Genomic DNA, 16691 nt, shown 5'->3' with positions numbered 1-16691 from the left:
CCGTGGAAACAATGTTGCTGGTGAAGCCTTCATCTTTGTTGCAGATTGTTGAGTCCTGGTGAGTCCAGATGCAGTTTCTTTGGTCAGAAGTCAAAGTACGGGATGCAGAGGAATCCTGTTGGAATCTTACAAGCCAAATCTGAGTAACCACCCAAAATAGAGTCCCTAAATAGCCTTGAAAGGGGGATTGGTCACCTAGCTGGGTGACCACCTATCAGGAGGAGGCTCTGAGGTCACCTGCCTGACCTGGCCACTAAGATGCTCCCAGAGTTCCCTGCCAACCTTGGATTCAAGATGGCGAAACCCAGGGACCCTGTGGAGAAGCTCTGGGCACCATCTCTGGGGTAGTGATGGACAAGGGAGTGGTCACTCCCCTTTACATCGTCCAGTTTCACGCCAGAGCAGAGCCTGGAGGTTCATGAACTGGTGTAGACTGGTTTATGCACAGAGGGCACCAAATGTGCCCTTCAAAGCATACCAGTGGCTTGGGGAGGCTACCCCTCCCAAGCCATGTAACACCTGTTTTCAAAGAGAGAGGGAGTAACACCCCTCTCTCAAAGGAAATCCTTTGTTCTTTCTTCCTGAGTGTGAGCTGCTCAAGCAACAGGAGGGCAGAAACCTGTCTGTGATGTGGCAGCAGCTGGGGCTGCCTGGAAAACCTCAAAAGGCTGTAGGAGCAATGATGGGGGTCCTCTAAGGAGCCCCCAGAGTGCATGGAATCATACAACCAATACTTGCAAAAGTATTGGGGTATGATTCCAACATGTTTGATACCAAACATGGCTAGGTTCAGAGTTACCATTATGTAGCTGGACATAGGTAGTGACCTATGTCTAGTACATACGTAAAATGGCATCCCCATACTCACAAAGTCCAGTGAAATGGGTCTGGAGTTTGTGGGGCCACCTCTGCTAGTGCAGGGGTGCCCTCATACACAGGTACCTGCACCTTGCCCTCTGGGCTGAGAGGGCCTACCATAGGGGTAACTTATAGTGACCTGGTGCAGTGACCTGTAGTAAAAATGGATGCATGCACCTGGTTCCCGCAGACTACAATGGCAGGCCTGCAGAACCCTTTGCATAGGCTCCCTATGGGTGGCAGAATAACTGCTGCAGCCCATAGTGATCCCCTGTAACCCCCATGCCCTGGGTACCTGGATACCAAATACTAGGGGCTTACATGAGGCACCAGTATGCCCATTGTGGGATGAAATACAGAATTCTGGTAGAGAGAGCATAATCACTGGGGTCCGGGTTACCAGAATCCCAGTGAACACAGTCAAAGACACTGACATCAGACAGAAAAAGAGGGTAACCATGCCAAGAAAGAGGGTAGTTTCCGACAGTATTTAGGTTACTTTTTGAGTGCATTCAGACCAGTGGTATCGAAGTGTTAAGCAGGTAAGGAGGACTGATGCAAACCAAAGGACACTTCTGTGAAAACAGTCAAGTCTTAAGTTGTTTTTGAAACCATAAAAGGGGCATAATACCCCTAATTTTGCATGGTAATGTGTTCCATAACTTAGCTGCCACCACGGAAAAGGCCCAGTCCCCCCATTTTACTGTTTTGCTCCTCTGAATCAGTGCAAACCTAAGGTCCACTGACCTTAAAGGGCAACCAGGGGTGTACCAATTAATAGCCCTTTGAAGATAGCCAGAGCCCTGAGAATGAAGGGCTTTGTGGGTCAGCACAACACTTTAAAAGAAATGCACTTCCTAACAGGGAGCCAGTGCAGCTTCCTCAGACCCTCCTTGACAGATGCAAACTTGGGCAGCCTGAACACCAGCCGGGCAGCCGCATTCTGAATGAGCTGCAGATTGTTCATGGAAGATTTATATATGTTAGATATAGGGCGTTACAGTAATTTAATCTAGATATAATAAGTGCCAAGACCACCGTCACTCTTAGTTGTCAAGGTATGAAAGGCAAAACCTTTTAAAAGACTTTAATCAACCAGAAACAGGCACTCGTAACTCTATTTACCTGCATATCAAAAGTCAGGGTGGAGTCACATATAACCCCAAGGTTCTAAGCTGCTGAAATAGAAGTGGATGAGGTCCCACAGGTCACGGGGCACCAACAGTGGTTTCAAATAGAAAAATTTGCCCCAAAGATAATAATCTCTGTTGTGTCCTATTCATTTTCAGCCTATTCTGTCCGATCCAATAATTAACTTTCCTCATGCAGGTTTGAAACCTATTGCCACTGTTTGCAAATTGTCTCTAAAGAAGATGGTAATCTGGGTATCGTCAGCATAAGAGGACACCTGGAAACCAAACTATCAAACCAGTTTAGCCAGGGGGTCACATGTAGATTAAAAAGGGTTGGTACTAAGAAATTACCCCTGTGGAACTCCACAATGGAGCTGAAAGGCAGCTAATTTAAAATCCCTGTAACTGTCATGGTTCTATAATGAAGAAATGTCTCCAGAATGCCCAGAGCTAAATCGCTCAAGCCTGCCTGATGTAATAATAATAATAACTTTATTCAGTATGAAAAAATTCATCCATTACAATAGATATTCTCCAATACATTTGTTAAAAATAGCAATAAAACCATAAATAATAAGAACACCCATCAGGAATAAAAACATATATAACCACATACATAGAAACAATAAAATAGAACAATTCATTCTAAAAACTCCACATTATTACGCCAAGTAATAGCTCCCTTCAGGAATGATCCCAGCCCCTTCCACACCAATACATCTGAGGCCATCTGCAGCCACATAAAAGCAGGACGATATTGCACAAAACCCTTGGGCCTTAGAAGAGGTAATAAAAAACGAGTTCTGAATGGTGCATAAAAAACACAAAACAAAGTAAAATGGGGCAAGGTCTGTTGGGACACCCCATCACAGGGGCAGGGTCTAATACATTTGTCCCCATACTGACCTAACGGGAAACACAAATTACTTCTGATGATCCCCAAATGGAAACGGGTTATGAGAGACCTTTCCCTCACATCCTTTATCTCTAAGAGATAGCACTCAGGACCTACCCACATCTTTAACATAATGAAATCCCTGATCGATTTTTTCCCTAAGGCCTCCCCCTCCCTCCTGTTCTTCTGGATTCTTAAAAAATTCTCCTTAACCCATTTCTAATCAGGCCTTCAGGATAATCAACCAATTGAGGCCACCCCAAATCACGAGCCAACTTCCTTATGTGCATCAACCAGGGAATATTCTTTGCATTATCACAAGCCAGACAATCCTTTAAGATATCCCTATTCAGAGTGGCATGTTCGTTAGTCCAAATTGAGATCCATAGCAGAAGGGGAGCCAACTGAATAGTGTCCTGCACAAACTCAAGCTCCAGCTCCAAATGAAGGCTAAAACCAGGGATATTTTGTCCAACTCCCAATAGCCTTCTACAGAACCGATTTTCTTCCACTGTAAGGGCTCGGGAGTCCCTATACCCCCAAAGTGCAGCACCATACAGCAGGACAAGGAGGCATTTCCGCCTATAAATTTCAAGCAAAGGCTTGATAGGTTTACTACCTACCCTTACAGCAAAGTCAAGAGTCGCGCCAACAGCTGCATGAAAAAGCTCACCCCTTCTGGCAATACAAGGTTTCCAAGATCCTTTCTCATCAAGAATAATCCCTAGGTATGGAAACTCATGGACCCTACTAATAATTTGATCCTCCACCCTTAGCTCCCCCACCCGACTCAAGGGTCTTCCACACACCATAAAATGAGATTTCTTAAAATTGACCTCTAAACCCAAAGCTGACATAAAGGAGGTATAAGCTCTATTTCCCGGAGACCATTTATAGAACGGGCCATGAGGACTGCGTCATCCGCGTACGTCAGCACAGGGATATCTGTACCATTCACCTTTGGAACATCCCTACAATGTTTCATCAGAAAATCAGACAATCCATTTGTATATGGAAGGAACAAAGTAGGAACCAGAACACACCCCTGGCGCACACCCCTTGAAAGCTTAAAGGCCTCTGAGCATTCCCCATTCGACCCCACCCTCACATTTGCAACCGTCCCAGAATGTAGATATCGGAGCAACTCTACAATATTAGGATCCAGCCCTAGCTGATTTAACCTTTCCCATAATATAGACCGGTTCACCTTATCGAAGGCACAGCTGAGATCCATAAAAGCAAGATAGAGCGTACCTTTCCTGGACTGCGTGTATTTGCCGATCAGCATCAATATGTAATCTTTGTACCATTATCTGGGGCAAGATGGTGTCAAAAGCTGCTGATTAATCCAGTAAGATTAGGATGGTACCACCTTCCTGACCTACCTGCCTCCTAATGTTATCTGTAGTGGCAGTCTGGGCAGTCAGGGCTTATTCTGTACCATGGTTTGCTAGAACCCATATTTGGAGGGATGCAGGCAATCATACACAAGCACAAAGCTAGCGAGCTATTGATTGATGTGTTTTTCCAAAATCTTGGTGAGAATAGGCACGAGAGCGATGGGGCATAGGTTTCTGAGGTGACCTGGATCCCCTCCCAGTTTTTTTTTCAAGGGCATAACAATTGTCTCTTTCCAGGTGTCAGGGAACACACCTGATTCCATCATCATAGCATACCCCATTTTCAAAGACTCCGCAATAGGTTCACTTGCAATTTGCAACAGTCTTGGGGGGCTAGGGACATTCAGTGAGCCCGAATGAGTCCCAATTAAGAAGGGCTTGATCTTATAGACCGACAGAGGTGCAATCTTTGCCAAGATTGAACCCCTAGCAGCTCCACTGTTGGTTCCAGCTTCAGGCTCCACCGATTCTATGTGAATGACTCTGACTTAATGTGAATGACTCTGAATTAATCTTAAGGATTTTGGTGGTCATTACAACCCTGGCGGACGGTGTTAAAGCGGCGGTAAGACCGCCAACAGGCCGGCGGTATAATTTTTGCAATTACGACCGTGGTGGAAACCGCCAACAAAGACAGCCACTTTAACACTCTGACCGCCACAGCGGTACAAACAAACAGCTCGGTGGTCACCGCCAACAGACAAACGGAGGACAATGTACCACCCACACTATTATGACAGGCCAATCCGCCACCTTTTCCGGGGCGGATTCAGCGCGGATAAAAACACGGCGGAAACAGGAATTTCGAAGGAAAAACGCTCACCTCTACACACTCCACGAGGAAGGAGGACACCATGGAGCCGGAACTCCATATTCTTCCTGCGCTAGTCTTCCTGCTCCTGTACCAGGAGCACCAACGCCGGCGGCGAAGACCACGGTGAGTACTGCACCTATGACATAGGGGAGGAGGGAGGGAAAAAACAGGGGGACACACACGCAACACCCCACCCCCCCACCCTCACCCACTACAACACACACACCAATGCATATCTATACATTACAGTAACACGCCCCAAGCCCCCCGGAAGAATGCAAAGGCAAAAGGAAATGAGTGTAACCATTGTAATATATCAAAATTCAGTAAGCAAAAAAAAAAAATGTATATATATATATATATATACACACTATTAACAAAATATACACCACGATTAGTAGTCCAGGTATTGCACCATTCATAGTCCGTGGACCACTGGGCCCAAAATGCATGGGCGAGGCCCACTCAACATACCCGAACATGACGGAGAGAACACTGCTGGGGCATCAGATAGAAATACAACAGGCACCTCAGGGGGAAGGGAAGGGAGGGCACCTCAGCCGGATGAGTGCACGACGCCAGATCCATGAGGGGGCTCTATGCCCATTGATGTATCCTCGGGAGTGCAAAGCCACAGTCTCTCAAGTCCCTACAGTGGGTGGATTTCACACTGTACCATCCTGGGAAGTGCAAAGCCACAGTCTCTGAAGTCCCTACAGTGGGTGGATTGCCCACTGTACCATCCTGGGGAGTGCAAAGCCACAGTCTCACAAGTCTCTACAGTGGGTGGATTGCCCACTGTACCATCCTGGGGAGTGCAAAGCCACAGTCTCACAAGTCTCTACAGTGGGTGGATTACCCACTGTACCATCCTGGGGAGTGCAAAGCCACAGTCTCACAAGTCTCTACAGTGGGTGGATTGCCCACTGTACCATCCTGGGGAGTGCAAAGCCACAGTCTCTGAAGTCCCTACAGTGGGTGGATTACCCACTGTACCATCCCGGGGAGTGCAAAGCTACAGTTTCACAAGTCTCTACAGTGGGTGGATTGCCCACTGTACCATCCTGGGGAGTGCAAAGCCACAGTCTCTGAAGTCCCTACAGTGGGTGGTTTGTCCACTGCTGCATCCTGGGGAGTGCAAAGCGACAGTCTCTCAAGTGGATGCATGTCTCCACTGGTTCTGGAGGGGGACTGGTGCCCAGAGTGCTTCATCCTGTGCAGGACAGAGGTAGTGGATGCATGTCTCCACTGGTTATGGAGGGGGCTTGGTGCCCAGAGTGCTTCACCCTGTGCAGGACAGAGGAAGTGGATGCATGGCTCCACTGGTTCTGGAGGTGGACTGGTGCCCAGACTGCTTCATCCTGTGCAGGACAGAGTTAGTGGATGTATGTCTCCACTGGTTCTGGAGCGGGACTGGTGCCCAGAGTGCATCACTCACCCCGTGACGGTCCCAGTTGCGTCACTGCCCCTGCCCCTCATGGGCTAGCGGTGCTTGAGTTGGCGGTCCTTGCCCTGTTCGGCGGTGCTTGACTTGGCAGTCCTTGCCATGTTCAGCGGTGCTTGCCCTGTTCAGCGGTGCTTGACTTGCCGGTCCTTCATTGCCCATCTGGGCTGTGGCTGGCGGTCCTTCATTGGTCAGATGGGCTGTTGCTGGCGGGGCCCTCCTGGGGATCTGGGCTGTGGCTGGCGAGGCCCTCCTGGGCATGTGGGCTGTGGCTGGCGGGGCCCTCCTGGGCAGCGACGATGGGACTGGTGGTGGCCTCCTGGGCAGCGATGATGGGGCTGGCGGTGCCCTCCTGGGCAGAGACGATAGGACTGGTGGTGCCCTCCTGGGCAGCGACGATGGGGCTGGCGGGCCCTCCTGGGCAGCAACGATGGGGCTGGCGGTGGCCTCCTGGCCAGCGGGGATGAAGGCGGTCTTCTCCACTGTGCTGCTCCTCCCAGACTTTGCGGGTTTCTTCTGCCCCTTCCCCACCTTGGGAGGAGTCACAGCTGAGTCCACACTCCCCCTGGGACCCCTGTGAGTGGCTTGGCTGGCTGGAGTCTTCCCCCTCTCCTGCCGGGCACTGGCCAACCTCTGGTGCTTCACAGGGGGGGACTGGCTGTGCTGTGGCTCCGTGACACACAGGCTGGCCTGGTGGCCGGTGCACTCCACATACCTGTGACAACAGGCACCACTGGTCCTGGAGATTTTGTGGCTGAGGTGCTAGCACGGGACCTATGAGTTGGACGGGGGTGGGAAATAGGTTAAGGGTGGACAGGAAAAGTTGTTTGGAGACACTGGGAGGGGTAGCTGGAGGGTGTTTGGAAGTGGAGGAAGAGGTGGTGGTTGTAGGAGGTGTAAGTTTTGTGGCTTTGGGTGCAGGTGCATGCGCTGGAGGCTGTTGTAAGGTGGATTTATGTTGGGTGGTTGTGTGCCTGCATTTGTGTATCTTGGGAGGGGGCGTCACAGACACACTGGGAGAGGTCACAGGGGACGTGTGAATGGTAGTGGGGGTGGTGAGTGTACATGAGCGGGGTGTGGTGGTGGTTGTGCTGGTACGAGATGTAGTGGCTGTAGTGGTAGTGCATGCAGGTGTGAGTGTAGATGAGACTGGGAGGGAGGAGGGAGATGAGGAGGAAGGGGACACAGTGGAGGCAGTGGATGTTGTTGTGTCTGTATGTGTGTGATGCTTGCGTGAGTGCCTGTGGGATGTGTGGTGCTTATGTTTGCCTGAGCTTCCCTTGTGTGGTGAGGTGTGTGCAGGCTGGTCTGATGGTGTGCTTGGGATAGGCAGAGGTACAGGGGATTGGGTCTGGTTGGAGGAAGTTGGAGGGGGGAGGCTAGACACAGTGACAATGGCTGCCATCAGTGCTGAGGCCAGAGTTTGAAAGGTTCGTTGAAGGGCCGCCTGACCAGAATGAATGCCCTCCAGGAATGCATTGGTTTGTTGCAACTCCCTTTCTACACCCTGGATGGCATTCAAAATGGTAGACTGCCCAACAGTGAGTGACTTGAGGAGGTCAATGGCCTCCTCACTGAGGGCAGCAGAGGTGACAGGGGCAGGGGCTTTGGTCCCTGGGGGGAAGGTGATGCCCACCCTCCTGGGTGAGCGGGCACAGGGTGAAGGCTGAGGGGCTGCTGGGAGGGCGGTGCTGGTAGGGGGGGTGGCGGCTGTATCTGTAGAAGTGGGGGGCACAGATGTTGCTGCCACCACAAGGGAGCTCCCATCTGAGGACGAGTCTGTGTCGCTGGTTTCAGCTCCTGTCACCGCCGTGGAGCTCCCCTCGCCCTCCGTCCCACTGGTGTATTCAGAGTCCGTAGTGTGGCCCTCCATGGCCATGTGGGATGCAGCTCCCTTGTGTTCTGGTGCCACTGCTCCTCCGCCTGATGATGCTAATGCACACAAGAACAGGGAGATCGCAAAAAAAGGGGGGGGACAGAAGAAAGACAGGTTGAGTGCATGGCTTACCGCTACCGTTGGCGGACAAGACAGACACAGCAGCCCCCTGCACTACGTCTCGCTGTTGGGCTCTACAGTGCAATTCCTGGGAAATGGCCTACAATGCTATGGACGACATCTGCACACATAGATGACACAGGTGCATAAATAACAGTATTTGGCACTCTACAGAGGTGGGGTGGGTGGCCACAGGGCAGTGCCTTACGAAGGGGCCTAGCCTTCGGTACTAGCCCTGGCCTATGGAAACCCACAGCCCTCCTCCCCCACCCAGACCCCTCCACTGCACGCAAAGTCAGCTGAATGAGTGTGTACTCATCCCCTTGTGTCTGCTGTGATGCCCTCAAGCGCCCATCCAACTCCGGGTAGGCCACCGCCAGGATACGGAACATCAGGGGGGTCATGGTTCGACGGGCACCCCTCCCACGTTGGGAGGCCATCCCCAGCTGAGCCTCCGCCGTCTTCTTGCTCCAGTGGCGAATGTCCTCCCATCTCTTCCAGCAGTGGGTCTGTGGTGGACCCCCAGGGTCCGGACGTCCTTGGCAATGGCACGCCAAATATCCTTCTTCTGGTGGGCGCTGACCTACATGAAATGTACAGGGGAAGAAGAGAAGTCATTACCAACTGCGCCGTCAAAGTGAGTGGCCCCCATTCCTACCCTTGCCATGTGGCACATGCACCCACCGTCTTTCATGCACTCAGAACTCTGCCCTCTTCCTTCTTACAACCAGCCCTCTCCACACAGGCATAGCCCATACAACATGCTCCCTGTGCACTTACCTGTTGGTCTGGAGGACCGTAGAGTAGCGTGTTCTGGGGGAGGACCCCGTTGACGAGCTTCTCCAACTCCTCCGATGTGAAGGCAGGGGCCCTTTCCCCAGACGCACGAGCCATTGTCTCTTCCAGACCGAGGTCACAGCAGCACTTGCAGTGTAGGTCCTCTCCTGTCGAAGATCAGGTATCGAGTGATTCAACTGCTAGAAAATGGCGGTCACATCTGCGGCGGTCATGTCCGCGGCGGTGCGTACCATCACCGCCGGCGTACATCGTCATTGGCTCCTGGGACCCCTAGGGTCCAATGTTAACCAATGCAGCATTGCGCCGCGGTCTTCGACCGCCTACCGCGACGGTGTACAACGCCAGAGCAGTTACCTCACATCCCATTGTCCCACTTTAGAGGTCAGGCAGCCGCCATTTCAGGTGCCCATATGGCCTAATTACCAACTGCGTCACACATACCTAGGCCTACTCTCAACATACATACAGGCCAGATTTTGTGTATGAATCGTGTTCTGTGTAGACTGTGGGTACATACCTCTGAGTTGTTTGACTCTGTGCTCGCTGTTGTCCTTCATAGGCACCGTCCGCTGGGACATGTGAGGAGATGGCGGAATCCTCGGGTGTACCAACCGCTGGTGGACCTGTCGACAATGGAGGAAAGAAATTTGATAATCGCCTACAGGTTTGACCGTGCCACAATCCAGGAACTTTGTACCCAGTTGGAGCCAGACCTGATGTCAGCAATCCGCCATTCCACAGGAATCCCCCCTCAAGTGCAGGTGCTATCAGTGCTCCATTTCCTTGCAAGTGGGTCTTTTCAAACAACTGTGGCCATGGCTTCAAGGATGTCCCAGCCTATGTTTTCCAACGTATTGTCCAGAGTGTTGTCTGCCCTGCTGAAACACATGCGGAGCTACATTGTTTTCCCTCAGGTGGAGGACTTGCCTATAGTGAAAGGTGACTTCTATGCCCTTGGACATATCCCCAACATCATAGGTGACATTGATGGGACCCATATGGCTTCCCCCCCCCCCACAGGAGTGAACAGGTGTTCAGGAACTGGAAGAGTTATCATTCCATGAATGTACAGATGGTATGTTTGGCCGACCAGTACATCTCCATGTGAATGCCATGTTCCCTGGCTCAGTGCATGAAGCCTACATCATGCGGAATAGCAGCATCCCTTATGTGATGGGTCAACTCCAGAGGCACCGTGTGAGGATATTAGGTGACTCTGGTTACCCCAACCTGTCATGGCTATTGACCCCAGTGAGGAATCCCAGGACCAGGGGAGAGGAACGCTACAATGAGGCCCATGGGCGTACTAGGAGGGTGATAGAGCGGACCTTCGGCCTCATAAAGGCCAGGTTTAGGTGCCTCCATATGACAGGTGGATCCCTATTCTAGTCACCCAAGAAGGTGTGCCAGATCATCGTGGCCTGCTGTATGCTTCATAACTTGGCTTTGCGACGACAGGTGCCTTTTCTGCAGGAGGATGGTCTAGATGGCGGTGTTGTGGCAGCTGTGGAGCCTGTGGACAGTGATGAGGAGGAAGCAGAGGAAGAAGACATTGACAACAGGGACTCAGTCATCCAGCAATATTTCCAGTGAAACACAGGTGAGAATACCTTCCTGCCTACTACAGGTACTTTTAAACTTCTACCTCTATCCTGTCTGTCGATTTCACCCAGTGTATGGTCACTGAGTTGTCACTTTCCCTTACAGTTTCACAGGTGTGGGTCCCAACGTGTGTTATCTGCTTAGATTCCTCATGGACTAGAGCTGTGTGACATAGGTATGTTTACATTACTATTTCCTGATTTTTTTTTCACTGTAATTGCAAATACACTTTTTCAAAATTACAGACAGACTCCAGATCTTTTGGTGCTTTAGGTGTGTTTATTTACATACAAAATATTGGAGGGGGAAGTCAAATGGTGAGGGGTGATGGTGGGGGAATGTCCATGGCAGAGTCTAGTCTATTTGTCTCACAGGTGCATTGCCCATATGGGCATAGGAAGTGGAGCTGGGGTAGTTTCAATATGGACAGGGTGACAAAGTGGGACAGTGGCTTGACAATCAGAGTGGTCTCATTTCTTGGCGGGGGTCTTGGCATTGTGCTCTGTCTTGTTCCTGGATCTCAGGGACCGTATGCGGGGTGGTTCTCCGTCTGCAGTGGGGGGTGCTGGTGTGGTGGTCCTGTGGCGGTACCTCCTGTCCACTAGCACCGGCAGAGGTGGTGGGCAGTTCATCGTCCATGCTAGTGTCAGGGGCCCTTTGTAGTGCCACAGTGTCCCTCCTGGTGTTGAGTATTTCCTTCAGCACCCCTACGATGGTGCCCAGGGCAGAGCTGATGGTTCTGAGTTCCTCCCTGAACCCCAAATATTGCTCCTCCTGCATGCGCTGGGTCTCCTGAAACTTGGCCAGGACCGTTGCCATCGTCTCCTGGGAGTGGTGGTATGCTCCCATGATGGAGGAGATGGCCTCGTGGAGAGTGGGTTCCCTTGGCCTGTCTGCCCCCTGTCGCACAGCAGCCCTCCAAGTTCCCCTGTGTTCCTGGGCCTCGTCCCCTGGGGCCGTGTGCCCACTACCACTGCCCCCAGGTCCCTGTTGTTGTTGGGGTGGTGGGTCATCCTGGGTTCCCTGTAGTGGAGGACACACAGCTGATTGACGTGTCCTTGGGACGGAGGTATGGGCCCGCTGGGTGGGTGCTGTGCTGGTGTTACCAGAGGGGGAAGGTCTGTGGTGGCCTGTGCCTGTGTGAGGGGAACCGACTGTCCCGAGGCCCACCATGGACGGGGCTGGTCATCTAGATCCAGGTGGACAGAGGTACTGTCATCATCTTCTGTGGGTGGAGTGGAGATGTCTGGACCCTCCTGTTTGGTGAAGTTGGGTAGTGGTCCTGCAGGGGTGGAATAGCATGATTATTGCATCTGTGTGTGTCATGGTGTGCAATGGGTGGGTGACCGTGTACCCCAGTGCTGGCATTCCTGTGTGGGGGCCTGTGTGATGATGGTTTAGGGGGGTGTATGGGTATGTGCAGTGGGCATGCTTTAGTGATGGGTGTCCATGCGTTGTTGTTGCATGCAGGGCTTGGTGTTCGGATGTGTGGTTTGTGATATTGGTACATTTATGAGGAGTTGGAGTGATAGGGGTGGGGCGAGGGTGGGGGTATGTGATAGCATGCAGGTATGGTGGGGGATCTGGTTGTTAAAGGTTTGACTTGCCAGAGTCCATTCCTCCACCGACTCCTGCGAGGCCCTCAGGATGCAGAATCGCCAAGACCTGCTCCTCCCATGTTATGAGTTGTGGTTGAGGAGGTGGGGGTCTGCCGCCAGTCCGCTGAACCGCCTGGTGGTGTCTTGAGACCACGGAACGCACCTTCCCCGTAGGTCGTTCCACCTCTTCCTGATGTCGTCCCGATTTCTTGGGTGTTGTCCCACTGCGTTGACCCTGTCGACTATTCTTCGCCATAGCTCCATCTTCCTTGCAATTGAGGTGTGCTGCACATGTGCTCCAAGTAGCTGTGGCTCTACCCGGACGATTTCCTCCCCCATGACCCTGAGCTCCTCCTCCGAAAACCTGGGGTGTCTTTGCCGTGCCATGGGGTGGTGTAGGTGATGTGTGGGGTGCTGTGTGTGGTGATAAGTGTGGTGATATGTAGTGGTGTGTGGTGTTTTGTGCGTGGAAGTTGTGTGGGTGACGGTGTTGTGTGCCTGTGGCTGCTAGTTTGTGGATGGTGGTGTCTCTCTCTGGCCTTCTCTCTGTAATAGTGGTCGTAGGGGTTTGTGGGTGTGTGTTTTATATTGCAATGGATGTGTGGGAGTTGTGTGTGTATATGCATCAGGTGTGTGTATTTCGAATTGTCCAATGTGGCGGTGTTTTGTATATGTGTGTGTATTTTGGGCGCGGCGGTGTGTACCACCAATGGAATACCGCGGTTGAAAGACCGCCGCGTGGATTCATGTGTCGTAATAGTGTGGGCGTATTTCTGTTGGCGTGACGGTGGAGGTTTTGTTTTCGTCAGTTTATCACTGACCTTTGGTGTGGCAGACTTGTGTGGGTGTCTGAATTTTGTCAGATTCCGAGATGTGGGTCACAATAGCTGTGGCGGAATTCCGCGGCGGTGTGTTGGCGGTCTTCTGCATGGCAGTAAGCGGCTTTTACCGCCAATGTTGTAATGACCCCCTTTATCTCTAAAGTACTCTGCTACTTTATCGCAGAAAGTCTGCAAATTCTCTAGCTCCTCTGAGGAGCTAGGGGCAGTTAGGGTTCTTACTACTTTAAATGATTCTTTAGGGACATTACCTGTGCTCCTAATCTTCTGTGAATAGAAGCTTGATTTAGGGTCTTTAATAGCATGTTTTTATCTTCCCCATGCTTCCCTAAGCTTCACTTTTTCAACCAGTCCAGGATCCAGTTTCCATTTCTGTTCTTGCCTTCTGCATAATCTCTGGAGTTCCTTGAGCTCTTCTGTATACCATGGGAAGGAGACTCATTTAATAGACTTAAATCTGACTTCCCTCAACGGAGCCACTTCTTCAATCGTTTCCCTTACCCAGTGGTCAAAATTCTCTACCTGGGATCCTTGACCTCCTCCTAGCTTAAGGTACGAAAAAGATCCTCCTTCTCATTAAGGCCCCAGTTCCTACTATGGTTAGAGGTGATCTGCCTGGGATACTTCCACCCACCACATCTAACATCAAAGGGGATAAGACTGTGACCCATCCAGTCGAGCTGCAAACTCCCCCAACGGTAATGAGCTCCTGTTTAGAAACAATGCCATCCAATACATGTCCCGCTTTGTGAGTGGTAGATGTGATCCCTTGACTACATCCAAAACAGGACATAACAGGACATAAAGAGTATCACTGTCCCTCTTACCCTCCAGGTGAAAATTGAAGTCTCCTAAAATGAGGCAACGGTTGATAGATGTCAAAGGCTTTATACCAGGTCTCCAAAAATGTATTTTTAGGTCCTGGCGGGCGATAGACCAGAATGCCTTCCAGCCTTCACACACTACAATGCCTCAGCTTGAAATAGCCTCCTTCACAAATCTTTATACTGGTGTTCAAGGGATCCATGATGCAGTTTAAGTCATTTTGAAACATCACCGCCGCTCCACTTCCTTTCCTACAAGGCCTGTCTAACCTTGCCACTCCGTATCCTAAAGGAGTGGCTGACATGAAGTCCAGGTCAGAGTCCTCCTTGGCCACGTCTCAGTCAAAAATAGGCAGTCCAGTCTTAATTCCAGAATGGCTTCCCTTATTTCCAGGCTGTTTTTAATTAGGGAGCGGGCTTCATGAGGTGAGAGACCCTGTACTTATACTTAAAAATGTTTTTGTTTAGGGGGTGACTTCAAAGGAACCCTTTCAAGTGAAACACAACCAACCCCCTTCCAACTCAGCCCTGTCTCTAAACATCAGTAGGGAGTAATCAGCCCATCGTGTGAGTGCAGGACATAGCCTATTGACATTTAAGGGGTGAATGACCCTCACTCTCCCCATCCCAGGAAGACTGTCATTATGCAGATGCCTCGTCTGTCAAACCCAGTCCCTCCTGTGTAATGGCAGTCTAGGAAGTATGCACCAAGCGTAGCTGTCACTCTGCCCCAGGCGTGGATTGGAATCAGACTGCAAAACACTAGAGTTATAAGCACAGAGAAATGCCCACTTTCTAAAAGTGGCATTTCTAAAATAGTAATGCTAAATCCACCTACAGCAGTATCAGGATTTCTCACCTCCATTCTAAACATACCAAACATGCCCACACTTCTCCTCACAGATGAGAAATTATCACTTAGACATATATAAGGGCATTTCCAATGCAAACCTATGAGAGAAGCAGCACTCACGGTAGTAAAAAATGAAATAGGTTGCTTGTCACTACTAGGACATGTAAAATATGTAAGTCCATGTCCATGGCCTACCTTAGTGGTGTAGTAATAAGGGAGTCTAGACCTTGGCAAATAGTTTAAATTGCCACGTCAATGTGGGAGTAAACTGTGCAAACTGGCATTGCAGTGGCAGGCCTGAGACAAGTTTGAATGCCTACTTCTGTGGGTGGTGCCATCAACGCTGCACTAGTAGCATTTAATCTACAGACCCTGGGTATATGGTTTTCCACTTTACAAGGGACTTCCAAGTAAACTTATTAAGCCAAACATGTGCAAGCCAATCATACCAAGTTTGAGGGGGGAGAGCACATATACTTTGGCACTTGTTAGTAGTGGTAAAGTGCCCAGAGACCTAAAGGCAACAAAAAGAGGGTCAGAGAAATAGGAGGAAAAAGGGCAAAACGTTTGGGGATAACCTTGCAGAAAGGGCCATTTCCAACACAACCCCCCTGCAGCCTAAAGCCAGGGTAGACCAATCAATACTTTGATGGGCATCCCTTCTTGGGGTAATAGAACAAGGGCAATGGAGCACAACTGCAGGGGTAACATTTGCCAGTTCTATGCCCCTCTGTACCCAGTTCGACTCTCTGTAAATGCTCCCAGAGCCCACTTTCTTTTCTCCTCTTTCCACTAGCTCATGGGTGGAACCTTGAGACTGGCCCTCCAGCCCAGGGTCTGCAACCCTAGGCTGGAAAGGAGCCAGGGGTGAGGCTTTCCTCCCCCTGCCTCTCCTCTTGGGGTATCCATAGCTTCCTTTTGGGAGTGATACTCCCAATGTCCAGGACTGTCAGGGCACTTGTGTCAGCCGTCCTGCTCAGCTCTCTCACCAGTTCATGGGATCCATCCTGCAACTGGCCTCCAAACCCAGGGTCCATACCCTTGGGCTGAAGTGGGGTCAGATGTGAGCCCTTCCTCTCCGTACCTCTGCTTCTAGAGTTCTGCACACTCCCACCAGGAAGGGTAACCCCAAAAGACAAAATGGTAGGGACGCTTGTGGTAGCCGCCCTCCATCCAGGTTAGGGGTGACACCCTGGACCTGACCCTTCAGCCCAGGGTCTGTACCCTTAGGGTGGGCAGGGGTTATGGGTGAGTCATTCCTCCCCCTGCTTCTCCATCTGGTCTTCTGCACCCTCCTCTGCAAAGTGGTACTGGCAGACACCAGAACTGGCTGGACACGTGTGTCAGACATTCCCCCAAGTTCCCCTGACACAATGGGTCCCCCGTCAACTTGACGGAGTACTCCGGTGTGCCGCAGTGGTGGATCAGTGGTAATACCTCCAAGATCTAAATCAGGTCCTTAGTCATTTTTTTTGGAAGTTGAAAATCTCCAGTGGCAAGAGACAGGAGGTTACAACCAAAGACAGTTCCAGGGGGTGGATACTCCTTTGATGAGTGACCAATGAACAGGATTTGCTGCTGTGGAGAAAAATGTAGCTGGAGCAGATGTGAAGTCAGGCAGACCGACGATGCACCTT

The 16691-nt window shown here is 50.9% G+C and overlaps 1 protein-coding gene across 1 annotated transcript in view; it reads left to right on the top strand.

Moving 5' to 3' along the window:
* Positions 1 to 16691, top strand: part of LOC138293182 (calcium-activated chloride channel regulator 1-like) — a 417394-nt gene that overhangs the window by 129669 nt on the left and 271034 nt on the right. The window lies entirely within an intron of this gene.

Source organism: Pleurodeles waltl, chromosome 4_2 (assembly GCF_031143425.1).
Source record: "Pleurodeles waltl isolate 20211129_DDA chromosome 4_2, aPleWal1.hap1.20221129, whole genome shotgun sequence".
NCBI classification, from domain to species: domain Eukaryota; kingdom Metazoa; phylum Chordata; class Amphibia; order Caudata; family Salamandridae; genus Pleurodeles; species Pleurodeles waltl.
This window is presented reverse-complemented; position numbering and strand designations above follow the sequence as displayed.